The 26,272-nt window shown below is 37.8% G+C and overlaps 1 long non-coding RNA gene across 1 annotated transcript in view; it reads right to left on the bottom strand.

The window, feature by feature from the left end:
- Positions 1 to 25,121, bottom strand: part of LOC131280515 (uncharacterized) — a 54,562-nt gene extending 29,441 nt beyond the window's left edge. Inside the window, exon 1 of the long non-coding RNA XR_009188129.1 lies at positions 24,939 to 25,121. This is a non-coding gene — a long non-coding RNA (uncharacterized lncRNA). The remainder of the gene's footprint in view (positions 1 to 24,938) is intronic.
- Positions 25,122 to 26,272: the final 1,151 nt, after the last annotated feature.

Below are 26,272 nucleotides of genomic sequence, written 5' to 3'. Positions count from 1 at the left end.
GAGACACAAGAAGAAAAACCATGATGCATGTAGCAGTTCAATATGGTTATGAATTCCAAAAATAGGTATCGGATTATGTTGATAATCTGGTCTGTCCCTGGGCATGATTGAGTTATGATTGTGATTGGGCCATGTCATTAGGGCATGGGGACTCACAATATAAAAGGCATGGCAAAAGACAGAGTTGGCTTTTGATGTTCAAGTTTTGATGTTGGAGTTTGATGCTAAAAACTTAAGCTGGAGCCCTGGAAAGTAAGCTCACAGAGGAAAGAGAAGCCAGCCCCAGGAAAAAAGAACCTTGAACCCAGAGAGAAGGAAGACCTTGGAAGGAAGGAATCCAGGAAGCCTGAACCCTCACAGATATCAGCAGCCATTTGGCACCAACACGTGAAAATAGACTTTGGTGAGGGAAGTAACTTATGCTTATGGCCTGGTATCTGTAAGCTTCTATGCCAAATAAATACCCTTTATAAAAACCAACCAATTTCTGGTATTTTGCATCAGCACACCTTTGGCTGACTAACACAATGAGAGACACAAGAAAACAGGAAGTGGAGGTGGCTCAAGTGATTGGATGCCGGCGCCTTCTTTAAAGACTCAGCACACAGCAAGTGCAAACAATGAGGGGATTGGGAGAAATAAATAAATTAAATTAAATTAAAATTAAAATGAAGGCAAACTCCCTGTAGAGCCAACAGCTGTTAGCTTTGCCTTTGTCCTCCTATACTTTTAAACATATATATGTGTGTGTATATATATATATCACAGACCTATCTACAACTAGGGTTCAATTTTATCATCTTCAGTCATTATACACAGGGAACTCCCCTGAAACCTTAAGTATGGGTTAAGGGGCAGTGGCAGAGCAGGAGGAGTTGGCATGTAGGAGGGTGAAATACCTGTTCATCCACCTTTCTTATACCTTCAATGTCTCCTTGAGTTTGTGCTCATATATACCACTTCTAGGCTTGCCCAACATTGCAGTTTTGTGGATTAAATAGAATAGATCATGACAGGCAGCTCTGGTCCCATGAATTATTTAGTGTCTTATGAACAGAATTTGAATATCTAAGAGAGGTGCGACCTTCCTTTTGTTTAGATTACTTCATTAGGGAATGGTACAGCATGGCTCTTAATCCTCTCACTGGATTCCTTCATAAATGATATGAATGTGGAAAGAGGGAGCCACAGAGATGAGAAAAAAGACACAAGAGTAAAGGACCAACAGAAGCTGAGAGAGCACATCACAGATGGAGAGGCCGGGGCCAGGAACAATAGAGCTTGAGTAGAAGTCAGGGACTGGCTGGCGCCCCATGTACCTTACAGAGGAGTCCATGATTGCTCACAGCCCGGCTTCTGAGGGAAAGCATTGCCTGATGAAGCCTTGATATGGGCACTTTTCTCAGCCTCGGAACTGTAAGCTTGCAAGGCAACCCCCATTGTAAAAGCCAACCCATTTCTGGCATTTTGCATTCTGCAGTTTTTAGCAAACTAAACAAGAGGCAAGAGCTATTTCTCAAAATAGGATAGTATTGAATACAAAGGGAATGGTTTGGCTCCAAAGCCCTGGGACTGGCACCATCGTTCTCTTATTGGGGGTTGTCACAGGCTCCTTTCAGCATCTGAACCTGCCACAGACACATCAAGCTTCACTAAATCTGCTGGTTTATAAGGGTCAAGTTGCAGCATGGCCTACACTGAAGCCTGAACTGGTAAGATGGTCTTCTTCTGTGTTTGGGTCCAACTGAATACTGGTAGCCTAACTGCCCAATAAATAGATCGAGCTCACAAATATCAAATGCAATACAGGTTGACTCAACAATTCAAACTTATTTCTCTGTGGTAGACAGAGCAGTGCACAGTGTGTGTTCACTTTGGATACAATAGCCCAATACGCTCTAGAGATTGTTGTGCTCCCAGAAAATCTGCTGGGCTTTCAGGACTGTTGAATTTCTTAGGGTATGTCTTCTACCTTCCTGCATGTAGGCATCTTATCAAGGCATCTAGACACCTGCTACTTTTCGCTCCTCAGGTCCCACTGTGATGCTCTGGGGGATGGTGAATTCACCAAGATTTTTGAAGATGAAATTATGGCCCATGTGACAGTATGAAGTTCTTTTATGAATTCCAGAAGGGAAGAATTGTTTTTTTTAACTAATCCATTCCTGTGGGTGTGAGAGCCTTTTTGATTGGAGTATGTCAGTGAGGCATGACTCAGGTTGAGTCTTCACCCTCTTACTGGAGCTGATAGAACTGGAGACACACAGAGAGAGACACACCCAAGCAAAGAGAGCAGCCATATTATGCTGATCCTTCCACGTGTGAGAGAGGATCAAGGATTGCTTAAGCATGAAACCTTTAAGAGGCTGGGCCTGTGGGGCAGTTCAAGGCTGAGGAGACAAGCCCTATGCTTGGTTGCCCACAGCAGAGCTCTGGGAAACCGTAGATTCTGGAGGGGAAGGCAGAGATTGACAGTCATCTTTGCCACATGACAGGATGCTAGGATCAACAGTAGCTGACTCTGGTGAGAAAGCATCTCTGATGGTGTCTTAATTTGGACATTTCACAGTCTTAGAACTGTAAGCTTTACCCCAAATAAATTTCCCATTATAAAAGCCAACCCATCTCTGGTGCTTTGCATTGGCAGCCCTGTGGCAAACTGAGAGAACTCAGAAGTAGAGAACTGACATATTTCTAAAGTTAGACACTGCTAAGGATTGAATCATGTCCCCACAATGACATGCTCTAGTCCTAACTCCAGGTCCTGTGGATGTGAAATCATTGTAAACAAGATCTTGGAAGATGTTATTAGTTAAGGAGGGGCCAAAGTAAATCAGGGTGGACCTTAATCCAATATGGCCAGTGTTCTTATAAAAAGAGGAAATTTGGACATAGTAGGAGAGGAGACAGAGGCCGAGATTGAGTTAAGGATTGCCAGCAAGCCACCAGCAGAATACTAAAGACTTCAGAGAAAGCACAATTCTGCTGACACCTTGATTCTGGATGTCTACCTTCTAAAACTGTGGGACAATATCTTTCAGTTGTTTAAGCCATCTTGTGTGTGGTACTTTTTACAGATTAACTAAAACATTGAAGGTATAGTGTTTGCTCAGCCAGATGCAAGAAATTTCTTTTAGTGTTTTTAATTTTTAATATTAGAATAGAAAATTGGCCAAATAAATAATGGTATATCATGAGCCATGGAAGTGCTTATGTCTGTCACTGAAATTTAATATTTTAACTTAAAATATTAAAAAGAGTAGTTTTACAATAATCTAACATCATTCTCTATGATGATCTGTCTTCCCCTTAGGTAAGCAGAATACTTGAATTGGGCAGGAGAGATGCTGAGTCTGCATCTTTTAAGTCAGTTCTCAACATTATTTATCACTTTATGCTCATTAGCTACCCCCTGAACAAGTGAAAAAGAGCTTTCTTGGTCTCCAGATATTAGCAATATTCAGTGTCCATTATAATATAATTCACAAAGTTCTGATGATGACTCTTTTCCACTGCACCATTACTTAGGTAAATAGTCATAAGTTGTTTTGATGAAGCCTGGGAAGAAATTTCATTATATATATATTTCATGTTCCAATGTTTTTAATCAAACTCCTTAGATGTGCATTCTTTCAAGTTGTGCTGTGTCACTAAACTTACCCAGGTATCTCATTGAATAGGTGCTAAAATTGACCATGTTGCTACTTCACAGAGATCTCTCTGTGATATGCCTAAAGTTTTTGTTGTTGTTGTTTTGTGTGTTTTGAAGAAAGGAAGCTTATAGAGATCAAGAAGCACCTTAGATGTCTGTCTGCTTATTTTGGTACCAAGTCCTCCTGATTCCTTGACGTTCAACTAAGCCTTAGGTGAATCAAAATATTCTGATGACCACTCTTTCTCTGCTGCCCATCATTAACACTATGGCACTGGGTCTGGCAGTGGAATTCTTTTATTTAGCCTCTCCCACTATGAAATCAGGAACCCCACTTCAGAAGCAGCATCTCTCACCTTCATCTTAAGCTACAAAGGACAGCTGCCATAGTACTTTGAAGGATGCTTGTCCTCTTCCATTTACCTTAGAGAAGAGTGTCCTTCGGGACATCCTGCGGACTGTATCTGAGAGTAGGTGAGTAGGATGCATATTATAAAGTCTCTCCAATATTCCTATCTCCCTGCATCTTTGCATTTCACTCCTCTGCATTCTACTACAAGGATATTTTACCATCTAAACTCCATTTGGCACATGACCAACCTGAGTGTAGGTCAACTGACAAAGCAAACAGAATGTATTTCAACTCATATTCAATATGTTTTGGGCCAATCTTTCCCAATAAATTCTCTGTCTTTCACAAGGCTGTAAATTCAACCAACCAACTATAGTAATTCAGCAATACTCAAGCTTAATTTTTGCATTTTATTTTTCATGATACCAGAAAAAAGCTATTTCTTTTGGGTGTTGTCATTGTTCAGTCACGAGAAACTCTCTGGCAGTTCTTTGAGCCAAAGATTTAAAATCTTAGTCATATCATTGTTTTCCAATAAGATCTCTAATGTGGTTGGAAACAGCCAACCTGTCTCACAATATGTGTATTATTTCTGCCATTCAAAATGATCTGGCATAGTAGCCATTCAGTCTGACAAACCCTTGCCTTCATCAGGCAATTCACTCAAAGTGACAAGGAGAAGAAGGTAAGTACCTATGTGATCTTACCCATCATAGACTACCAGTATCTTAATCCCTAATGCTCGTTGGATCCTCACTGCCTTCAAACTCAATTCAGGTGAGAAAACCAATTCCAGATGTCGCACCTTTGAGGATATGTTACTTGAAAGCACCTCCAGTTTGATCAGGATCCTTAACTGCAGACAACAGTATCTACTTTCTACTTCCTTTAAACTAGGTAGAGGCTATATGAGAACTAGAAAATGCCTTAGAACCCAGGAAATCAACCAGAATATAGAAAAATCTCCAATAATACTGTGACCCATTGATCAGCATTGAAACCGCTAGGCAGTGGACAGTGGACATACTATACAAGTTGCTCCACAGCTGGTCTTCCATGAGGTAGGTGCCTTCCTAAATTGAGCACCTCTGGCTTCCAAGTCTCAAGTGGGTTGGTCTATTGAAAAGATCCTAAATCACACACAGAAATTTAGTTACAATGGATTCTAGAAAATGTACTTGTGAAATTTCTACTCTCTATAAAAAAGCATGCTAAAAGAGGATCAGAAGTGGTATTTAGTGAGACAATCTGCAAAATCTGCCACACAGATATAACCATTATTTTTATTTACATTTCAGCCTTTCCTGGCAATCAGACTCAAATCCACATTTGTACCTTCATCCCAACCATCAAATCTGGCATGTTTTTTGACATATAAATAAATGATAAGATCTATTTGCCCCTAATTTTATAATATACAAAGAACTCTAAGATTTATTTAGTTTTCATTTGTTTCTTTGCTTGATGACACAACATATATCTTCAAAGAAAAGGAAATGCGTATGAGCATTAGAATCTACATTTTGACGACACTGAGGCCTTGAGGATGAAAAATTTAAGTTAAGTCATTCAGAGTCAAGGAAGTGGCAGAACCTGGCCTAGGATGAAGTTCATAAGACTCTTTGCTTGGTGCCCTTTTCACTCTATCATGCACAAGTAAACATTATAATCTGCAAGGAAAGAGTCCCCTAAATACAGCCTGGCCTGGCTCTGTGTAACTAAACAAAGACAGTAAGAAGAAATGTGGAGTTGAGTCAATGGAGATTGCAAAGAGCCAAAAGCTCTCTGGCCATTGTTTCACATGGAGACAAAACCCATAGAGTACATTATTTTCCTTGAATGTCTAATTTGCTATCATTTTATATGTAGAAAGTAGAAAACGTTCCAAAAATCTAATAGCAGTCCTGGCTCTTTCACTGAATTCAAATAGTCTACTTTTACTGAACATTTTACTAAGCTTAGATAAATCAGAGAGATTACCTCAAAGCATTCAGCTCATTGTAAAAAACACCAGAGAGACCTTTAAAAGAATTGTAAAGACTCTCAATCAACTAGTTCTCACATAAAAAGTGTAAAATGACACAGGACACTGTTAAGAAGCTCAAAGCAGGCTCCATTTCCACAGTCATCATTAAACCCAGGTCTGTCACCTCTGCCTAGAATTCTTTCACAGCCCCCTACCTGGTCTCTCATTTCCCAGTCTTTCCCCAAAAACCACACTGCTGCCTGATTGTTTCTGAATAAATTGTTCTGCCCTATTGCTTAGGCAACGTGATGCATGACTAAAAGCCATGAAAACTTATCTTGAGTTCCTTTACCATCACCTAAAATCTGGTCTTCAACAAAATAGACCTTTTCTGAGTTTACTTTTCTGAGCCCCTCCTTTTTACTTAAACAATAAACCTACATAATAATTCCTGCCTGATACATCATTTTTATGACAACAGAATGCAATGATTTATATGAAAGAAATGGCATTTAAAAATACTAAAAAATAGAAAACAGTAAAATCTTATGAACCTACCAACCCCACAATCTCAGATTAAAAATCTACAGGCTATATAGAATTTTACCATGCTTGCCTTTTGACATTTCTTTTCTTTTTTTTTTTTTTGTCATTGTACAGCCTGTGAAAATAAAAGTAGTTTTAGTCACTTTTAAGAAAAGCATGGTCAAAATCCTCAGGTGGTTTATCCATTAGGCCCATTGTGCCTGACATGTCTTACTTCGGAATAACTCACCCTTATATCAGTGTCCTTATCTACTTTGTTTTTTTCTTCTCTTCCTAAATATACATGAATGTATGTGTGCCCACACATGCACAGAAACATACTCATGACTGGCCATGCTAACCAGAGAACATTTTATTGAACATATAATTAAATAATCAGACAATTTCAATGGCATTGGTAAGGCTTATTTTCAAATGACATTTCCAAAAGAGGGCTTATTGACTCTTAATGTAGCAAAATTATATTTAAACATTTAGAGAAATTTCAAAGGCTGAAAATGACTGCCCTCTCTTAGAATTATACAATTCAGAGTAAGGATGCTGCCGATGCCATATCATCACTAGATTTATTATTATTCCTACTTTTACTCTTCCTAGAAGAGCTCAAGCCACATGGAAATGTTCTACAATTAAACATATATCTTAAAGCACACATGCTAGGCTGTTAGCTATTATCATGTACTCCAAGTGACTTCAGTCTACTTTCACTCCACACTATGCCCCCATGGGACAAATGCTAATCAAGGAAACCATGGAGCTAATGCCCGCATCCCTAGAGTCTTATATCAAGGTGATTTGGAATAATCGTTCAAGCTGCCGACCAAAATGAATGGTCTGCTTCAATAATCCGCTTTCACTTTTATAATACTGCTGTTTCCAAATTCTGTTCCTTTTTTCTTAACTAATATTTTGTTATTTTAGTATTTAAAACAATTATGAAATACATCATGCATAGAAGACTGAGTAACTGTGTGTATGTATATGGTTTAAATTGTAATAGTATTATGATAAGCATCTAGATTAATAAATCCTAGGTGTGAATACTGAACTTGATACTTCCATAGAAGCCTTCTGATTACGTGTCTTTGATGACTTTGCCCTCCTACTCCTTCAGAGAAAGCCACCATCCAGAACTTTGTGTTAAGTTTGCCTTGATTGACTTGCTGGTTTTCCTATGTTTTGGCCAGTCTGAATATGCATTTTTTTAAAATATGTTTATTTTTCCAGTGTGTTACAAGTTTCATTTAGAGATTTCAGTTTTGTTTGCCTGTTTGTTTATCAGTTGATCCTAGCTACTGTGTTGAAAATAAGAATGTAGTTAGCTTCCAGTCATCTTGCCTTGATTTAACTTTATCTTCTATCATTGATTTTCCCTTATAAATGATCTTCCTTTTGCACCTATTCTTAGTTTTATAAAAATAAACACCCCTGTTCTACCATATTCTGTTTCTAATTGTCAGTTTCTTCTTTTATTAGTTCAAATGGCTCATATATTTCTTTGATGTATTTTTTTTGTAAATTGAAAGTTTGCAACAATTTTTTCTTCATTCCAGAGGGCACTGTCAAAGATTATGTTGCAATAATTGCCAGTGGCAGAAAACAGTCATTAAAATCGAATACAAGATGTATCAGTCAGAATCCAATCAGGAGACAGAATCCACACAACAATTTGTACAGGGAAAATACAAAATGAAGAGTTATTTGCTGTGGCAGGCACTGGAGTAATGAGGGATGCCCTACTACAGAGAAGAGAGAACTCTAAAGAAAACCGCTTGAACAAACATGGTGTTCAGCCACTTTCCCCAGGGCTGGGACAGAGCACTCAAGGAAGAGCCCCACTTCTCCTCCTGAGCTCTGGATCTTGTTGAAAGGACGTGGCTGCAGCTTCCTGAAAGGCAGAGAAGGTGCCACTTTGGAGGAACTTTCTGGAAATCTACCCTGTGGAACTTCCCAAATCTGCCCTTGACGGGGTCAGGAAAAGCTGTTCATAGGGAGGTCTTTCTGGAGGCACGCATTTGCAAACCCATCTGGAGGGGCTACAGGAAAGCTGTTTGTCCTCAGGACTGCTGACGACTGCACTTCAGTATCCTGGTGCTGGAGAGGGCCCCGTGCTGGGATCTCAGTATTTGAGGGGCCCCTGTGCTGCAATCCTGGTATCGGAGATGCTGCCTATGTTGCAAATGGCAGAAGATGCAGGAAGTGGATACAGGAGCCTTCGAAGAGAAGCACCCTGAAGCCCAGCATGAAAACCCCTCCCCAGAGAACTCTGCTGACAAATCTTAATGTGTGCCAGCTGGCAAAGAAAGAGCCCAGATCAATTATCACAGAACAGGCCAGGAACATTAATTTGAAGTTAAGAGACAGTAAGTGTATAACTGGAACATGGTGGAACTGCCATGCTCAACCAGAATTGATTAGTTGCAGCATTTCAATGCTTCCACTAAAAATAACAAAATAAATCATGTTAAAAACATATATATATATAAAGCATTTGAAATATAAGGAAGAAATGAAGACTAGTGCCTGAAATTCCACAGAGGTAAGCTGACTATCTGTAGACGCATCTTCCCTGAGGATATCTGCCCCTTTTTGGTGCAAGCTGGAGGTGAAGAAAGTGAACTTGGACTAAACAGAGAGTCACCTCTGAAGAACAGGGAAACAAATACATATTTTGGCTCTGACATATTGCTTTAAATACATTGAAATTAGCTGGAGTCTGAAATTCCACAGGACAGAAAACTAAGAATCTGAGCTAGTAAAATTCTCAAAAGCAGAGTGCCATTTTCTAGTCTTATCATTTTAAGAAGACAAAAAGTCTCAAAAAGAAAGAGATGAGCCCAAACCAAAAAGACTGAACTTAAAGTTTAAACTTTAATGTGCTGCCTTGACATCTGTATTAATTAGTCAAATGGGTGCTGATGCAAAGGACCAGAACTCTGTTGGCTTTTAAAAGGGCATTTATTTGGGGTAGAAACTTATAGTCACAAGATCTTAAAGAGTCCACCTCAAGATACTATAAGAGGTACTTTCTCAGCCAAAATCATTGGCCACAGGTTGGAGCAAGATGGCGGGTGATGTCTGGGAAGGTTCAGCCTCTCTCCTTCCTCTTAAGGCTCTGTGGTCCCAGCTTCTTCCAATCTTAACTGTAGGCTGGTATAAGGCTCGTCTCTCTATACCCTGGGCTCATTTCTTTCCAAACTCAGCTGTTCAGTTCTTTTCATAAGGTCAGCTGTAGACTATCAGGTTCATTTATCTGCCATGACTAATGAGCTGTCTCTCTCCCTCTGTGTTCTTCTTCTCTGTTTGTTTACTTCTATGTGAATATCTGTTTTTTCCCAAGGGGGCTGGGACTTGACATTGAGTTGCACTCTAATGAGAGCCCTACTCTTAACATAATTTAATCAGACGTCTCAGCTGAATCTAATACAATCAAGGGGTTATCATGCCAGAGGAACTGACCATTTTACAAACCTAATCTATATTTCTTTTTGGAATTCATAAATAATATCAAACTGTTACAACATCTTTGAACCTAACAGGATCCCAAAGACTTAACTGTAAGCAATTCTGCTCTCACCAGATATGCTCCCCACCCAACTAGTTCCCCCATCAGCCAAATCAGCTGCACCCACCCTTTCCTCAACCTCATAGGCTTTAGGTCCCTGCCAACCTGAGGAATTAATCTAACAAGACAATTACCTCCTCCCATGGGAACCATGAGATTTCTCACCCTCTAGTTACTACCAAGCCTGCTTCCCACAACTCCAAGCGTCACACTGCAAGCCACTGTTGACCCTGCAAGGAAAACAGTGTCCTCCTTCCTTAGACTGTGAGTGCCTATGAGTCATGAACAACTTCCATCTCATCTTCCCAGTGCTGTGTGTTGTGTGTTCAACCATGTCATATATGTAGGTTGTGAGATCCCTCCTCCACCAATGCAGGGTGAAGAGGAGACAATCATAACAAGAATCACAACTGCAAACCCCAGAGAATGTCTCTGATCAGCAGCCCCTGCACACCTCATAGGGTGTTACACATAGAATAATCTCCACCCCCTAATTGCAGACAGAACTGGTGACTTGCTTATAGACAATAAATTAGGGCAAAGGAGGTAGGATGGTCACTCTTGATCACATTGCAAGGCAAAGTGGTAGATAGCCACTTAGTAGTCAAGTGATGATCAATAAGCCTCTATGTTGGCAAATTGGAGTAAGAGCATCTGCTGGCTTTTCAGAAGTGAATGCCATGTGAGAAAGCCACATGGCAAAGACCAATAGGGACTCCTAGTTGTAAGAGCTCTGACCTGACCTCCAAAAGCCATTATCTGTCTGATTTGGGAAAAGGACCATGAACTCAAGGAAGGATTGGAGCCTGTCCAACATCAAGATGGCAGGCTCATGTTACCAACATTTTGACATGAGTCATCCCCTGAAAAAAATGTCACCAGAAATTCAGCAAATTAAAGGACAAATCTCACTTGCTTAAATTTCTGGAGCATGGAAGAGACTAGAGAAGGATTCCACAAGTGCTGCATTGAAGGAAAGGAAAAATATCACAGATGAAATGTATGTACCACAGTGCTGGTCCCACTTTATCCTCCTCACATGGTACCATGAAGCTTGGGAATTACTCAGATTATAGAGCCACTCAAAGCAGCATGTACATATCCAGGCAAGGGGTTGCAAGTCTGCAGAAACCCAGGGAATAACACAAGCTACTGAGAAGCACTGCATACAAAAGGCTCCCAAATGTGTGTGTGTGGGGGGAGACTATGGTAGAAAGGTTGGCAAGTTCTGTACTCTCTCCATCCAGTTCCTGTTGGATAGACAACCTAAATGCAAGATGGACTTTTCTGGAGTGATCCATCTTCTGGATTGACCCCATCTGGCTTCCTGGGGCAGACACTCAAACAGGGTAGAAAATGAAGGCAGAGAATTCTCACAGAGAGAGAAGGAAAAAAAGGAAGGGTTTAAATTGGACTGCTATAAGTTGGAAGGTTCCCATAACTGAAAAGGTCAAGTAAAATAGGACACTGAGTTAGGGAGAGAATTTAAACAAATTATAGGAGCTGGGGAGATAATACGGCACAAAAACAAACAGAACAGATGATGATTCTTGGAAAAGGTACAGAAGAAAGGAAGTTTACTTCTGGAGTTGAAACAATTGCGCAGAGAGGGCAATCCTAAAAATTGCACCACATATCAAAGGGCAAGAATCAGATGAAGAAAAACTGACAAAAGCTGATCAAGTAAATATGAGATATTATAAAGGTTGTGGAATAAGACAGAGTAAGTATAAAATAAGAGCCTTAACTCAAAGCCAATCAACAATAAAACCCTAGACAAGAGTGGGAAACTAACCTTCAGAGCTAATTCATCAAGATAACCAGATGCTTAGGCATCAGAAAAAAGTACATGCCATATTAAGAAACAGGATGTAAAGCTCAGTCAAAGGAATACATTAAAACTTCACAGGACACACAGAATTTGTAACAAGGAACCAAAGAAGTTCAAACAATTCTCCTAAGTCAATTCAATGAGATTAAGGAAAATAAAATATGGCTAAAGAGATATAGGGTATTGTGCTGGTTTGAGTTTTTTGTGGACCCCAGAAAATTATGTTGGTAAACTAAGCCATGCCTGTGCCTGAAAACCTATTTTATGTGCGGGGACATTTTGGTTAGATTCAGTTGAAAGATCTTTTGATTAGATAACTTCAGTTAAAGTCCCTTGATTAGGTTGTGGAACGAACCCTCTGATGGATTCAGTGGGGGGCTTTGATTGGAGTACATCAATCAAGCATAATCTATGTTGGGTCTCAAACCTCTTTCTGGATTCTTACACAAGTGGAGAACTGAAAACAGAAACTCACAAAGAAAGCAGTTATTTCCCCTTACCTTGTGAAAGAGGACTCTAGCTACAAAAAGATAAAGAAACCTACAGCTACAAAAAGACAAAGAAACCCCAAGAGGCTGAGAAAGAGGCTAGAGGCTGGACTCAGTGGAGAAGCTGAAGCAATGAGGCCCCAAGGAGGCTAGGCCCATGGAGCAGGTTGAGGCCAAAGGAGGAGAGCCTGGAGGTATAGACAGAGAGAGATTGACAGACCTGCCATTTTGCCTTGCCCCACTTCTGAGACTGAAATTTTGGACATTTTCACAACCTCAGAACTGTATGATTTTACTACAAATAAATTCCATTATAAAAGCCAACCCATTTCTGGTATTTTTTATTTGCAGAATAAATGCTGATAGACATAATCTAAGATGCATACTAATAAGAATGTAAAATGGCAATGATAAAGAGAGAATTCTGAAAGGAGCAAGGGAAAAGTTATTTGTTACCTACAAATGATCTACAATAAGATTAAATGCTGATTTCTCATCAGAAACCATGGAGGCAAGAGGGCAATAGTATGATATATTTAAGCAACTGATAAAATAAAGCTTCCAGCCCAAAATTCTTTATCTGGCAAAACTCTCTTTCAAAAATGATGAAGAGTTTCAAAATCTTCATAAATAAACAGGTTCCAAAAGAGTTTGTTAACAAGAGATCTGCTGTACAAGAAATAGTAAAGGGAATTCTGCAGATTGAAAGGAAATGACAGGGGATAGTAGTTTGGAATAGTGTAAAGAAATGAAGATTATCAGTGAGGGTAACCACAAGAGTAAATAGTAAATAGTACCAATAGTACTATATTCTCAAAGTGTAACTGTACTATTCAATTTCTATAAGAATCAGAATATAATTGAAAAAGAAAAAGGCATATTTCCTGATAATGGACATGCAAAATACAAAGTGGTAAAATGGGACAAAAACATAAAAAGGGGAAACAGAGGCATCTGGGAGCAGAATGTGTACGTTGTTGAAGTTAAGTTGGTAGCTTTCATATCAGTATGTTGGCGTAGGTTATTTAATATAAACCCCAGGATAACCAAAAGAAATTATTTTTAAAATAAACAGAAACAGAAATGAGAAAGGGATCAGTCAGAGACATCACAAAAGGTCAACTATATAGGAAAAGGGAGCTTAAAATAAAGGAAAATAGAGAAAACATATGACATATAAAAACAAAAGGATAAAAGGGCAGAAGAAAGCATTGCCTTTAAGGTAATAACAACTGAATATTAATGGATTAAACTCGCCAGTCAAAAGCATGGTCCAACTATATCTTGTTCACAAGGGACACAACTTACACCCAAAGGCAAAAATAGCTTGAAAGTGAGTTTGGAAAAATATAGTCATAAAGAAAGAGCTGAGGTAGGTATACTAATATGGGGCAAAATACACTTCAAATGAAAAACTGTTATAAGAGATAAAGAAAAATATATATTAATTAAAGGGACAAACCAGCAAGAAGTAATAGCACTCGTAAATAATGATGCAACTACTACTGTGCATCCTAATACATGAGGTAAACACTAACAAAACTGGAGGGAAAAATAGACACATCTACAATAACAGTTGGAGATTTTAAAATACTACTCTAATCAATAGGTAGAACATCTATATAGAGGATCAATAAGAAAACAGAGAAATGTAATAATATGATAAAAGAACTAGACCTCAAAAACATATACAGAATATTGTACTCCAAAACAGCAGGATATACAATTTTCTCAACTGTGGATGGATCATTCCCCAGGTTAGGTCACATGTTGGAACCCCAAACAAGTCTCTATAAATGTAAAAAGATTAAAATTATACAAGGCATGTTCTCTGTCCATAGTAGAATGAAACTGGAAATCAATAACAGGCACAGCACTGGAAAATTCACAAATATATGGAAGATAAATAACACACTCTTAAACAAACTGTTGGTCAAAGAAGAAATTTCAAGGAAAATCACTATAGATCTTGAGATGAATGAAAAAAGAACACAACATATCAAAACTTAAAGGATGCAACCAAGGCCATATGTGAGGGAAATTTATAGCCCTAAATGCTTATATTTTGAAAAGAAGAAAGAGCTACAATCAAAGACTTAATTGCACACATGGAGGAAAAAGAACTGCAAACTAAGCCCAAAGCAAGCATAAGGAAAGAAATTTAAAAGAGAGTAGAGCAGAAATAAATGAAATTGAGAATAATAAAATAATAATTAAATCAAAGTTGGTTCTTTCAGAGGAGCCATACAATTGGCAAACCCTTAGCTAGACTAACAAAGAAAAAGAGAGAAGATGCAAATAAATAAAACAGAAATGAGAGGGGGGACATTACTACTGACCCCATAGAAATAGAAATGATCACAAAAGGACAATATGAACAATTGTATGCCAAAAAAATTAGACAACCAAAATGAAATAGGCAAATTCCTGGAAACCCATGTGTACCCTTCATTGATGCTAGAAGCAATAGAAGACCACAACAGACCAAGTACAAGTAAAGAGATTGAATGGGTCATGACAAACTTTCAAACAAAGAAAGGTCTAGGACCACATGGCTTCACAGGTGAATTCTATCAATCACTCCAAGAAGAATTAATACCAATCCTGCTTAAACACTTCCAAAAAAATGAAGTGGAGGGAACACTAAATAAGTCATTCTATGAGGTCAACATCACCCTAATTCCAAAGCCAGATGAAAGTATGACAAGAAAAGAACACAGATCTATACTCTTATGAGTATAGATGCAAAATTCCTAAACAAAGAACTTGCTAATCAAATCCAACAACAGAGTAAAAGAATTATACACCATGTTCAAGTGGGTCTTATCCCAAGTATGCAAGGGTGATTCAACATAAGAAAATCAATTAGTATAATACACCACATTAAGAAAATGGAGGGGAAAAAAGCACATGATTACCTTGATTAATACAGAAAAAACATTTGACAAAATTCAGCATCCTTCCTTTATAAAAACACTTTTAAAAATATGATAGAGGGAAACTTCCTCAACACGATAAAGGGCATATATAAAAATAACAGAGATAACAATATACTCAATGGTGAAAGACTGAAAGCTTTCCCATTAAGACCTGGAACAAAACAAGGATGCCCACTGTCACCACTGTTATTCAGTATTGTGCTGTAAGTTCTAGCCAGAGGGGTTAGACAAGAGAAAGAAATAAAAGGCACCCAAATTGGAAAGGAAGAAGTAAAACTTTCACCATTTCCAGAAGAAATGATTCTCTATATAGAAAACACACACACACACACACACAAAAAAAACTAAAACAAGTCTACTAGAGCTAATAAATGAATTAAGCAAAGTGACAGGGTAGGAGAAGATCAACTGGCAAAGATCTGTAGTGTTTCTATACAACAGCCTTTTGATTGGGGGATTCAATTCATTGATGTTTAATGTTATTACTGTAAAGGCATTACTTAATTCATTTTATCCTTTGGCTTTCCATTGTCTTATCTTCCTATTTTCTGTCTTTTTACCCTTTTAGTTACCCTTACTAATAATCTTCATTCCTACACTCTTCTCAAAGTCTCTTGCCCTTGCCTTTTCCTGTCCGGCTGTAGAATTCCCTTTAGCATTGCTTGTAAATCTAGTCTTTTGGTAAAAACTATCTCAATTTTTGTTTGTTTGTGAAGACTTTAAAACTCACTTTCATTTTTGAAGGACAGTTTGCAGACATCCATTGATGTCTTGGCTGGTCGTTTTTTCTCTTTCAGAACATTAAATATATCATCCCACTACTTTCTTACTTCCATGATTTCTGATGAGAGACTGACACCTAGTTTTATTGAGCTTCCCTTGTATGTGATGCATTGTTTTTGTCTTGCTTCTTTCAGAATCCTCTCTTTTTCTCTGGCATTTGACATTGTACATAACAGGTGTCTCAGAGTAGGTCTATTCATATTTATTCTATTTGGGTTGCCTTGTCCTACTTGTATATTGATATTTATATATATCATAAGGGTTGGTAAGTTTTGGGACATTATTTCTTCAAATATTTTTTCTGCCCTTTTTCTATTTTTTTCTCCTTCTGAGACAACTGTAGCACGTATGTTCGTGGTTAGCATTGTCATTCAATTCCCTGAGAACTTGTTCCATTAGTTCTATTCTTTTCTCTTTCTGTTCTCCTATCTTTTCAAGTTCATGTGCTAGCTCCTCAAATTCACTAATTTTGTCCTTCACCAGTTCAAATCTGCTGTTATGTGCATTTGGCGTATTTTTAACCTCATCCATTGTGTCTTTCATTCCCATAAGCTCTGTTACTATTCTTTGCAGAGTTTCAAATTGTTCTTTATGCTCAGTGTCTTTTTTATATCCTTTATCTCTTTAGCCATATTTTCCTTCTCTTTGAATCAATATAGAAGATTTGTGTGCATATCATTTTTCAGATCTCTTAAATTCTATATCTTACAAGGATTCTTTATTTGACACTTTGGCTCGGTCTTATATTCCTGTTTCTTAGTATAGCTTGTAGTTTTCTACTGATGTCTAGGTATCTGGTTATGTTGGGAATTTATTCTGATGGTCAATTTCTCTCTCATGCCTTGGGGTTTTGTTTCACGGCTCTTCTTTGAGTGTTGGCTCAGTCTAGTCTAAATCTTTAAGATTACCCAGCTAAAGTTCTCAGAACAGTGCTCTGGATGCACTAATGGGACATAGGCCAGATTCAAAAGTGCCTTGGCATGAGACTCCAAAAAAGCTTTTTACTTATTGCAGTTTCCTGGCTTGCCAGCAGATTGTACTCTTTGGTGAACCTTTCCATGGTGGTATTGTTTTCAACTTTGACTCATTGGTGTTTGTGGTCTGGCCATATCAGAGATTCAAAGCAGACTCCACTGGCCAAACTCACTGAACAGAAACCACTCTCTTGCCTCTGCTGCACCCTCACTCCTCACAGGGAGGAGATCTGTCCCCCTCTCAGTTGGCCACATGAGTCACAGGTTTTACCTAGACTGTTCTTGAGGGTGTGGGATGGGTGCCATTCCCAGCTCTGGGGCTAGCAACTCACAATTTTTGCTTTGGCCTTTCCATGTCTCTGTCACTTTCCCACCTGGATGACATAAGCACTCTCCTGGTCTGCAGACAGTAAGGAAGTTCCCTTAAATAGTATTTTTGCCCTTCCTCCATTGTTTGTGTAAGAGAGTTGAGCCCTACCACCCTACTCTGATGGCATCTTCCCAGAAGTCCCTTCTATGCACTAGTAATAAACAATCTGAGGAAGAAATTAAGGAAAAAATCCATTTACAATAATAATAAAAAGATGAAAATAGGGATAAATTTAACAAAGGACTTGTTCACAGATAACTGCAGAATATTGTGAAAAGAAATCAAAAAGAAAATATAAATAAATGGAAAGATAGTCCATGTTCATGGATTGAAAGATTAAATATCATTACGATAACCCAAATTGATTATAGATTCAGCATAATCCCAATTGAAATTCTAACAGCCTACTTTTCAGAAGTGGAAGGACAGTTTTCAAAAATTTTTTGAAGGGTAAATGACCCTGAATAGCTAAAAACATCCTGAAAAAGAAGAACTTAGTAAGACTCACATTTCCTGACTTTAAATTTTATTAAAGCTACAGTGGTCAAAACCGCATTGTACCAGCACATGGATAAATATATTGACCAATGGAATCAAGCTGAGAGTTCAGAAATAGGCCCTTACATCTGGGCAAAGTGAATTTTGACAAGGCTCACAGTCCACTCAAATGGGAAAGAGTAGTCTCTTCAACAGATAGTGGTGGTAGAACTGGATATCTATATGCAAAAGAATGAGGGAGAACCCCCATCCCACACCATATACAAAAATTAACTTAAAATGGATCAAAGACCTAAATATAAGAATGTAAAACTTCTAAAATAAAATGTAGGGAAAGATATTCAAGGTGTTGTGATAGACAATTGTTTCTTAGACTTTTTTTCCCAAAGCACAAACAATGAAAGAAAAAATAGGTAAGTGGGACCTCCTCAAATTAAAGACTTTTGTGTATCAAAGGACTTTGTCACCAAAGTGAAAAGACAACTCTTCATCTGGAGAAAATATTTGGGAAACACATATCCAATAAAGGTTTGATATCTAGGATATATAAAGAAATCCTACAACTTCACAATAAAAAAACAAACAACTCAATTTAAAAATGGGCAAAAGACTTGAAAAGACATTTCCCGAAAGAGAATATGCAAATGGCTAAAAAAGTACATTGAGTGATGCTCAACATTACTACTTACTAGGGAAATTCAAATCAAAACCACAATGAGATATCATTTCACACCTACTTGAATGGCTACTATTAAAAAAAACACACAGAAAACTATAAGTGTTGGAGAGAATGTGGAGAGATAGGTACACTCATTCACTACTGGTAGGAATGTAAAATGGTGCAGCTGCCATGGAAAAACAGTTTGGCAGGTCATCAGCAAGCAAAGTACAGAATTACCATATGATCCCACAATCCTGCTACTACCTATGTACTCAGAAGAGTTGAAAGCAATGAGTCAAACAGATATTTGCATACCAATGCTCATAGTGGCATTATTCACAATTACCATAGACAGAAGCAACCCAAGTGTCTATCTACCAATGAATGGATAAACAATATATGGTATATGCATATATGGAATATTATTCATCTGTAAAAAGAAATGAAGTCTTGATTCATGTGACAACATGGATCAACCTTGAGGTCATTATGTTGAGTGAAATAAGCCAGACACAAAAGGACAAATATTGTATGATCTCAATGTTATGAACTAATTACAGGAAGCAAAATCAGAGACTTAGAATCTAGAGTATAGGTTACCAGGAAATAGATTGGGGTTGGAATTGATGCTTAATTTGTTCAGAATTTCTATTTGTAAAGGTTTGGAAATGGACAGTAGTGTGGTAGCATGTTATTATGAGTTTAATCAACAGCACTGAACTATATATGTGAATGTGGTATAAAGGGGAAACTGTAGGGCATATATAACACTAGAATAAAAATTAAAAGATAAAATATGAAACTGTACAACAGAGTAAACCCCACCACAGTGAAATTTATTGTAGATGATGAACTATAGTTCACAGTATAAGAGTATTCTTTCATGAATTATAACAAATATATGATACTAATACGAGGTGTTAATAATCAGGGGTATATAGGAAAAAATACACCTAATGTAACTTATGGATAATAGTTAATAGTTTTCTTTTAATAATCTTTCATTAATTGTAATAAGAGTAACTACCATTAAAATTAGTGCAATTATTTTAAAAATGCTATAATTTCCACATCAGTGCAAAGTGTTGTTGACAAGATGGTGCATGGGATTCCTGTATTTTATGCATGATTGTTTTGTAAACCCAAAACTTATGTAATAAAGAAATTTTTTTTCAAAGATGGCAGGCTCATTGAGTCCTGTGGAAGGACCAGGCTAAACTGGACCCAAGCTCCGGACCCACAGAAATGATGAGATAATAAACACGAGCCAGTTTAGGTTGCTAAATGTGTGGTAATTTGTTATGAAGCAATATTTTGTTATGCATAATTGGTATACTGGCAATATGTAGCAACATCACTCCTGGAAACTTTGCTGATTTTGGATGTAGCTAGAAGATGATAATCTGGGTTTTGCAGGAGCAGAAACCTGCTACTAGAATGACAAAATTGAAGATCTCTGGGCTGTAAACACATGGCAAGCTCCTTCACAAGGAGTTTGCTGAATTATGAAAGCGAGCAAGGAAGGAGGCTAAAAGACTAAACCACAAACCCCCAGAATACAAATCTTAGTTAACGGCCATCTTTTGAAAAGCTGTAAACAGGGATCCCTGGGGGAGGCGGCTAGTAATCTCAATATGCTCAAAACCAGGAGAGCTAGATCCCAAAAACAGGGACAAAGAAAGGTAAATGAGCCATCATGGAAAGGGCAACATGCACATAACTCAGCCTATACCCTAATTAAATAGAGGTGGTCAGTGCCCTCTCTGTCTGCTTGGCAAATGAAAGTGCAAACACATAGTTGAAAGGTAATATCACATGTAGTCTCTATAGCATTTTAATACACCATAACTGGAATTCAATACACAAAATAGCCATGTCAAAAGAAAATACAGTATGACAAAAAAAAAAAATACAGTATGGAAAAAAAAAAAAACAACATCAAGTCACAGAATCAAGAATCCCTACAAACCTCAATTGGGATATATAATAAGTTTCAAATAAAAAAATACATTTAGGGGAAGCAGCTGTGGCTCAACCAGTTGGGTACCTGCCTACCACATGGGAGGTCCTGGACTCGGGTCCTGGTGCCTCATAAAAAAATAGGCAAGAGACACTGCCGCACTGCAATTGAGCTAGATGCCACCCCAACCACAGTGAGCTAGACACCACCTCCACCCTAACAAGCAGATATCACAAGCTAACAGACGCTGCAACCCACGGGGAGCAGACATGGCTCAGGCCGCTGGGCATTTGCCTCTCACCTGGGAGGTCCCAGGTTCGGTTCCCAGTGCCTCCTGCAGAAGGCAAGCAGAAAAAAACAAAAACAAACAACGAGCAGACAGACGAGAGAATCATCTGGGGGATGAGGGAATAAATAAAGAAAAATACAGTAAATAAATAAATCTTTAAAAAAGTACTCCTAGGTACATCATAGTGAAAATGCTGAAAACCAAAGGCAAATAGTACATTTCTTATTCTATGCACCCAGAGGGAAAGTACGCAGTCTTCAAAGGAGTAACAATTAACTGACAACTGACATGTCTATAGAAACAACAGGAGCTAGAAGACAACATGACATATCTAAAGTGCTGAAAGCAAATAAATGTCCCTTCAGAATCCTATGCCCTGCCATTATGTCTCTGAAATACGAAAGCAATTTAAAGACATTCTCAAGAAAAGAGAAACTGAGAAGAAATGTTGCTAGAAGATCTGCATGTCATGCTAAGGCCGATTGTTCATTCATAAGGAAATAATGGCAGGAGAAAGGATAGAAATGCAGGAAGAAATGAAAAGAAACACCAAATACATAGAAATTAAGAATGAATAAAAATAAATGCCCCATAAATTTTCAAATGTGCATATAACTAAAATCCATGGAAATAACAACACAAAAGAGGGGACGAGGGCAGATGGATTTGGTAAAATTGATCATTTATAATTAGACTTTAATTATCAATAAGGTATAATCAGACAACCCATTAGACAAACATGCAACATATGAACATGAACTTAACAAAGAGGTAATACAAACAGCTCATAAACATTTGAAAAACTGCTCAATATTATTCATTATCTGGGAAGTACAAAATGAAACCGCAATGCAGTATCACTGCAAACCGACATGAATGGCTAACATATAAATGGAGCCCAATAAAAGGGTAAGCTGTCACCCACTGCTGAGGGGAATGTGAACTGGCGTGACATTGACAACTTAGACCAAAACAGAAGATATGAGGACCCTTTGACATAGCTATTCTGCCCTTAGCAGTCTGCTCAACAGAAACCATGTGCTTATGTCCACCCAAAGACATGTCCAAAAGTGTGCCTGCGAGGTCATCTGAATTACATTATTTTGTTTTATGTTACTCATGTATATCATTGGAAAGTGTCTAGAAAGATAGTCTTTGAAATTTTAAAGGTGGTTTTGACTATGCTAATAGTTAAATGATTTTTATTGTATTCATTACTAAGTTCTTTATTATATTATTTAAATGTTCAGTGAGCACTTATTTTTTCAATTTGGGAATAAAGCTACTTTTTACTCTATCTATGCCTCTTTAAGTCATGCCTATATTTTCCAGCAGCTAAATAATATTCAAGTAAATTTCACATGGGGAAATTACTTAATCTTCCATTTCCCTTTTCACTAACACATCATTTAAGTTTCTAGAAAGTCAATAATTTTTCTCAAGGAATAAAATCAGATTAAAACTTAGATTGGCACTTAACCAACTATATTACACTTCCATTTTAAAGACATGAGAATAGGATGCACAGAATATCTTTATTAGAGTTGAATTAGTGACAGAATTTCGGGTAAAAACTGCCTATACTTATCTTTTCTTAGTGCAAACATAAGTGCTACTGCCAAAAGTAGGTTAAACATAGTTCTCTTACAAGTATGAATGAGTGAAGGTAGAGCAAAACCTATGGGCAAAAATAAGAATTCCAAACTGAAGTTGAATTTCCTGTGCATAATTCTTTACTAATAGGTTTCTATATAAATTTATTAGGTTTATCGCTCTTCTTTAACACACTTACATGCTAAAGAACATCTGGTAAGGAAACACAGGACACGGCATTGTGTTTAATGCTAGTGCGGTCAGGATACATATTTCATACTACATTAGTAACAGACACAGTGCTACAATACAGAAAGTAAAAATGTCTTTGCTGAACAGCAAAGCACTCTGTTCTTGGAAATAAATTATCCTGGTGAGGCCCATCACGTGGCTCGGGAGATGAGGCAGTGCATTTCAAAGGAATGAAGTCCTGACCAAAGGGCAAATCCTTCTACTGCAACTTTTAAACTGCCACTCAACAACGTTCTGCCTCAGTTTACTTATTTAAAAAGTGGGCTAATACTCATACCTTTTATTTAAAAAGGGGATTAATACTAATATCCTAACTGGAGGGTTGTGACTATTGGAGCAGATTTAAATCTTTTTAAGTGGTACATCCTATCTAAATGTTGGAGCATGTCTACTCCACTCCAGGGTTAAATGTAGCCCTTGTTTGTTTTGCATTCACTCGAGCTTCTCAGCAATGTTTGAAATCTTCCGACATCCTAAGTGGAAACACCCCTTGCTTCAGTATCATGGATTAAATGTCTCTTGAGTTGATTAAGCAATATTCTGGGGTGGTTGGGATTTTCTCCCCTCCTGTAAAAGGAGCAGCACCCTTGGGGCCTTCAGATTGAAGTGAACAAGCAATTAATTCCTTTTAAAATTGTGTCACACTTTCAAAACTGGACATTTCATATTCATCTGGGTGCTTTGTTGATGTGTTTTTGTATTTGCTATTTTGAACCGGAGCTTTAACGTTTCATTGCTTTTCTCCACTCTTCATTTAATAGATTTGTATGCACACCTCCTACATAATACTTGAAAAATATACACTTTATTGACCTAGTGTTCGGTGTTTTATAATTCCTTAGTTACTCTTTATTTTCTATCATTTTGAGGTCAGGCTTGAGTTCAGAGATGTGTAAACGTGAAACCCTGACAGCTGGCTAGTCTGTATAATGTCTTCAGAGGGAAGAGCCCTCCCAACCCCTGTCCTGCCGCCATGTTCCAAGCTGGCTCTTCCATTTTCTGGGCTTCCTTATGGAAGATGTAGTCAGTCACTTCAGGCCTTTTTGAATATGTCGAGTTTAATGTGTCCTATCTGTGTCCTTTCTCACTTGGCACCACTTGTCCCAGCTAGACAGGTTATCTTCCCTGCCCAGTCCATCATAATCAAAGCACAATCTCACCAAAGGCTAGGGAGACTTTCAAATTACCACCCTGACATGAAATAGACAATGAATAGACAACTTCAGTAGAACTGGATCTCCCTCCGACTTTTCCCAAATCCTCTCCCCCATCCTTCCACCCTCCCTCTCTTTTCTTTCCCTCTTTCTCCCTCACTCTCTCAGACCCTCTCCTTCTCTGTCTCCTTCTCCCCTTTTCTCTCTCCCTCCCTTCCTCCTTTTCTATCTCTCCCTTCCCCCCTTTCACTCTTTCTCTTTCTCTCTCCTTTCTCTCCCTTTTGTGTTATTTCCTTAGAGAGCAGGTTGCTAAGCCTTCTCCAGTGTACCCACACTTCTCAGGTTACATCGCCCTCACACTCTGTTTTAACCATTCTGGTCCTCTTTTTGGTCCTTCTTCTTTCCCATTTTAGGGTTTCTTCATGCTGTTCCTGTTTCTGCAATACTAGCCCCTTCCCTCATTTCATCCTTAACTCCTACATATCTTTTACATCTCAAGTCAAAGTTTATCTTTCCAGGGAAACCTTCACTAACCTGCCTGGGCCAAAGCAAATCCTTCCGTTAAAAATTCTACTAGCACCTGGACTTCCCTTCATGACACTTAAAGTCCCTAATTACATATTCATTTCTGTGATTATTTGACTGATGAGTCCCTCTCCTATGACTTGAAAATTTTCATGAGCACATAAAGGCATCCAATAAAATTTTGTGGTTATGGTTATTGTTTGAATTTAAAACAATATATATCACTCACTTCCTAAGGGCATAATAAATGGCATATTCTATTATTATTATTACTATTATATTGCACCTTTATTTCCAAAGAAAGTTACCTCAACCATACCAAGTATTTTATAACATACCATAACAGTTATAATATAAACATAATAATTAAAAATGATAATTAAAATGTAAATATTTATAATATAAATTTTTTCATAAGAAATAATGGCATTTCGAGTAAAGACTAACATGGGCTCTATTAAGAACCTAAAGTTGAGTGAGATGTGGGGTCAGGAGAGGTAAGCAGGGGCTGAGATATCTTATTAAGACCAGTCAACTGACCCCATGTGAAGAATCATGTGTGCCCAGCAGTGTTTCTCTTCCTCTCCCTTTTCATCCCATCTGCCAGTTCAGATGTTGCAGATCCCAGCAGGGCTTGGGATCTGATCACGTGGGAGATCAGAGATGGAATTCCTTAGAGAAGAGGGAGAAAAGTCCCAGCACAAGCTCCTAAAAACAGAAGGAGGGACACTGGGGAAAGACCATAACAGGTTAGGCTGAAGCTACTATTTCAGATGACTTCAAACCGAAAAGAGATAAGCTGCACATGGATATTATCTCTACATTTTATTTTTACATTTTAGGAATAATAAATATATTTCATTTTTACCCATTCCAAAATACCATTCAGCTAATTTAAGAAATAATCTTCCTTTTAGTAAGGTTGACAAAATTGGAAAATCCTTACTATAAACTATACCCAAGGCCAAACACATGTACTTTGAAAATTATAAGGAATCTTATTTTTCTTTTTTACGGTGAGGTGTATTACGCATTTTTATGGAATGTATAGACTTAACAACTGTTTTTATGTTCCAAGAGATTCTGTAAACTTGACGTGAACTTGTTTGACATTGATCCCAGACAACAATCTAGGTGTGCACATTAAGAAGATGATTTATGAGTATAGAAAAGAGGAATGACAATCACCAGGAGACAACACGAGTTTACTAGACACCAGTAACAGCAGACTATCCATATTCACATGTTCTGAGAAAGTGACTAGATGTTAAATTGTTGCAATGCAATAGATATGTAATAAAGCATTTGACAGACTCAAGATATATGTATGTAAACAAAATGTTGAAATATGTACTGGATGGTAATAGCATGGGTAGAACAACACAAGAAAGATGTCAGCTCATCGACGAGAAGTTTCAATTAGACTTGTCCAAGACATACATTGGGTAGCCCTGATGGATAAGGAGTTTATCCATCTCCAGATCTATATTCAGCCAGAAGAAGAATCTACAATAGACAGGCGTATGTGAGAGAAGGGTTCAGAGGATTGGATGAAGCTGGCCTAGGGTTAGTTTCAAATGTTTGTATGAACTGTAAAACATTTATTTCTAATGGAAGGTATTTTAAGTTTTCCTGTAAAACATGATGATAACTAAGATATATGAGCCAGTTCTAGCATTTTGACAAAGTTAATCAGTCAGTTTAAAAATAAAAACTATGCAATGCACCTGGGATCTCAAAAGTATCCCAGATTGCTAATAGACTATTCTCAAAAGGCTAGATGTGGTAATCAGATCAAATGTTATTATCCGTGTATAAAAATAGACTTCTTTTTAACCTCTATGATTCAACAAGGGACTTGGAAGTTGTCGGTA

The sequence above is a fragment of the Dasypus novemcinctus genome, chromosome 11, assembly GCF_030445035.2.
Source record: "Dasypus novemcinctus isolate mDasNov1 chromosome 11, mDasNov1.1.hap2, whole genome shotgun sequence".
Classification (NCBI taxonomy): domain Eukaryota; kingdom Metazoa; phylum Chordata; class Mammalia; order Cingulata; family Dasypodidae; genus Dasypus; species Dasypus novemcinctus.
The sequence above is the reverse complement of the archived record's forward strand: the minus strand, read 5'-3'. Positions and strand labels throughout refer to the sequence as shown.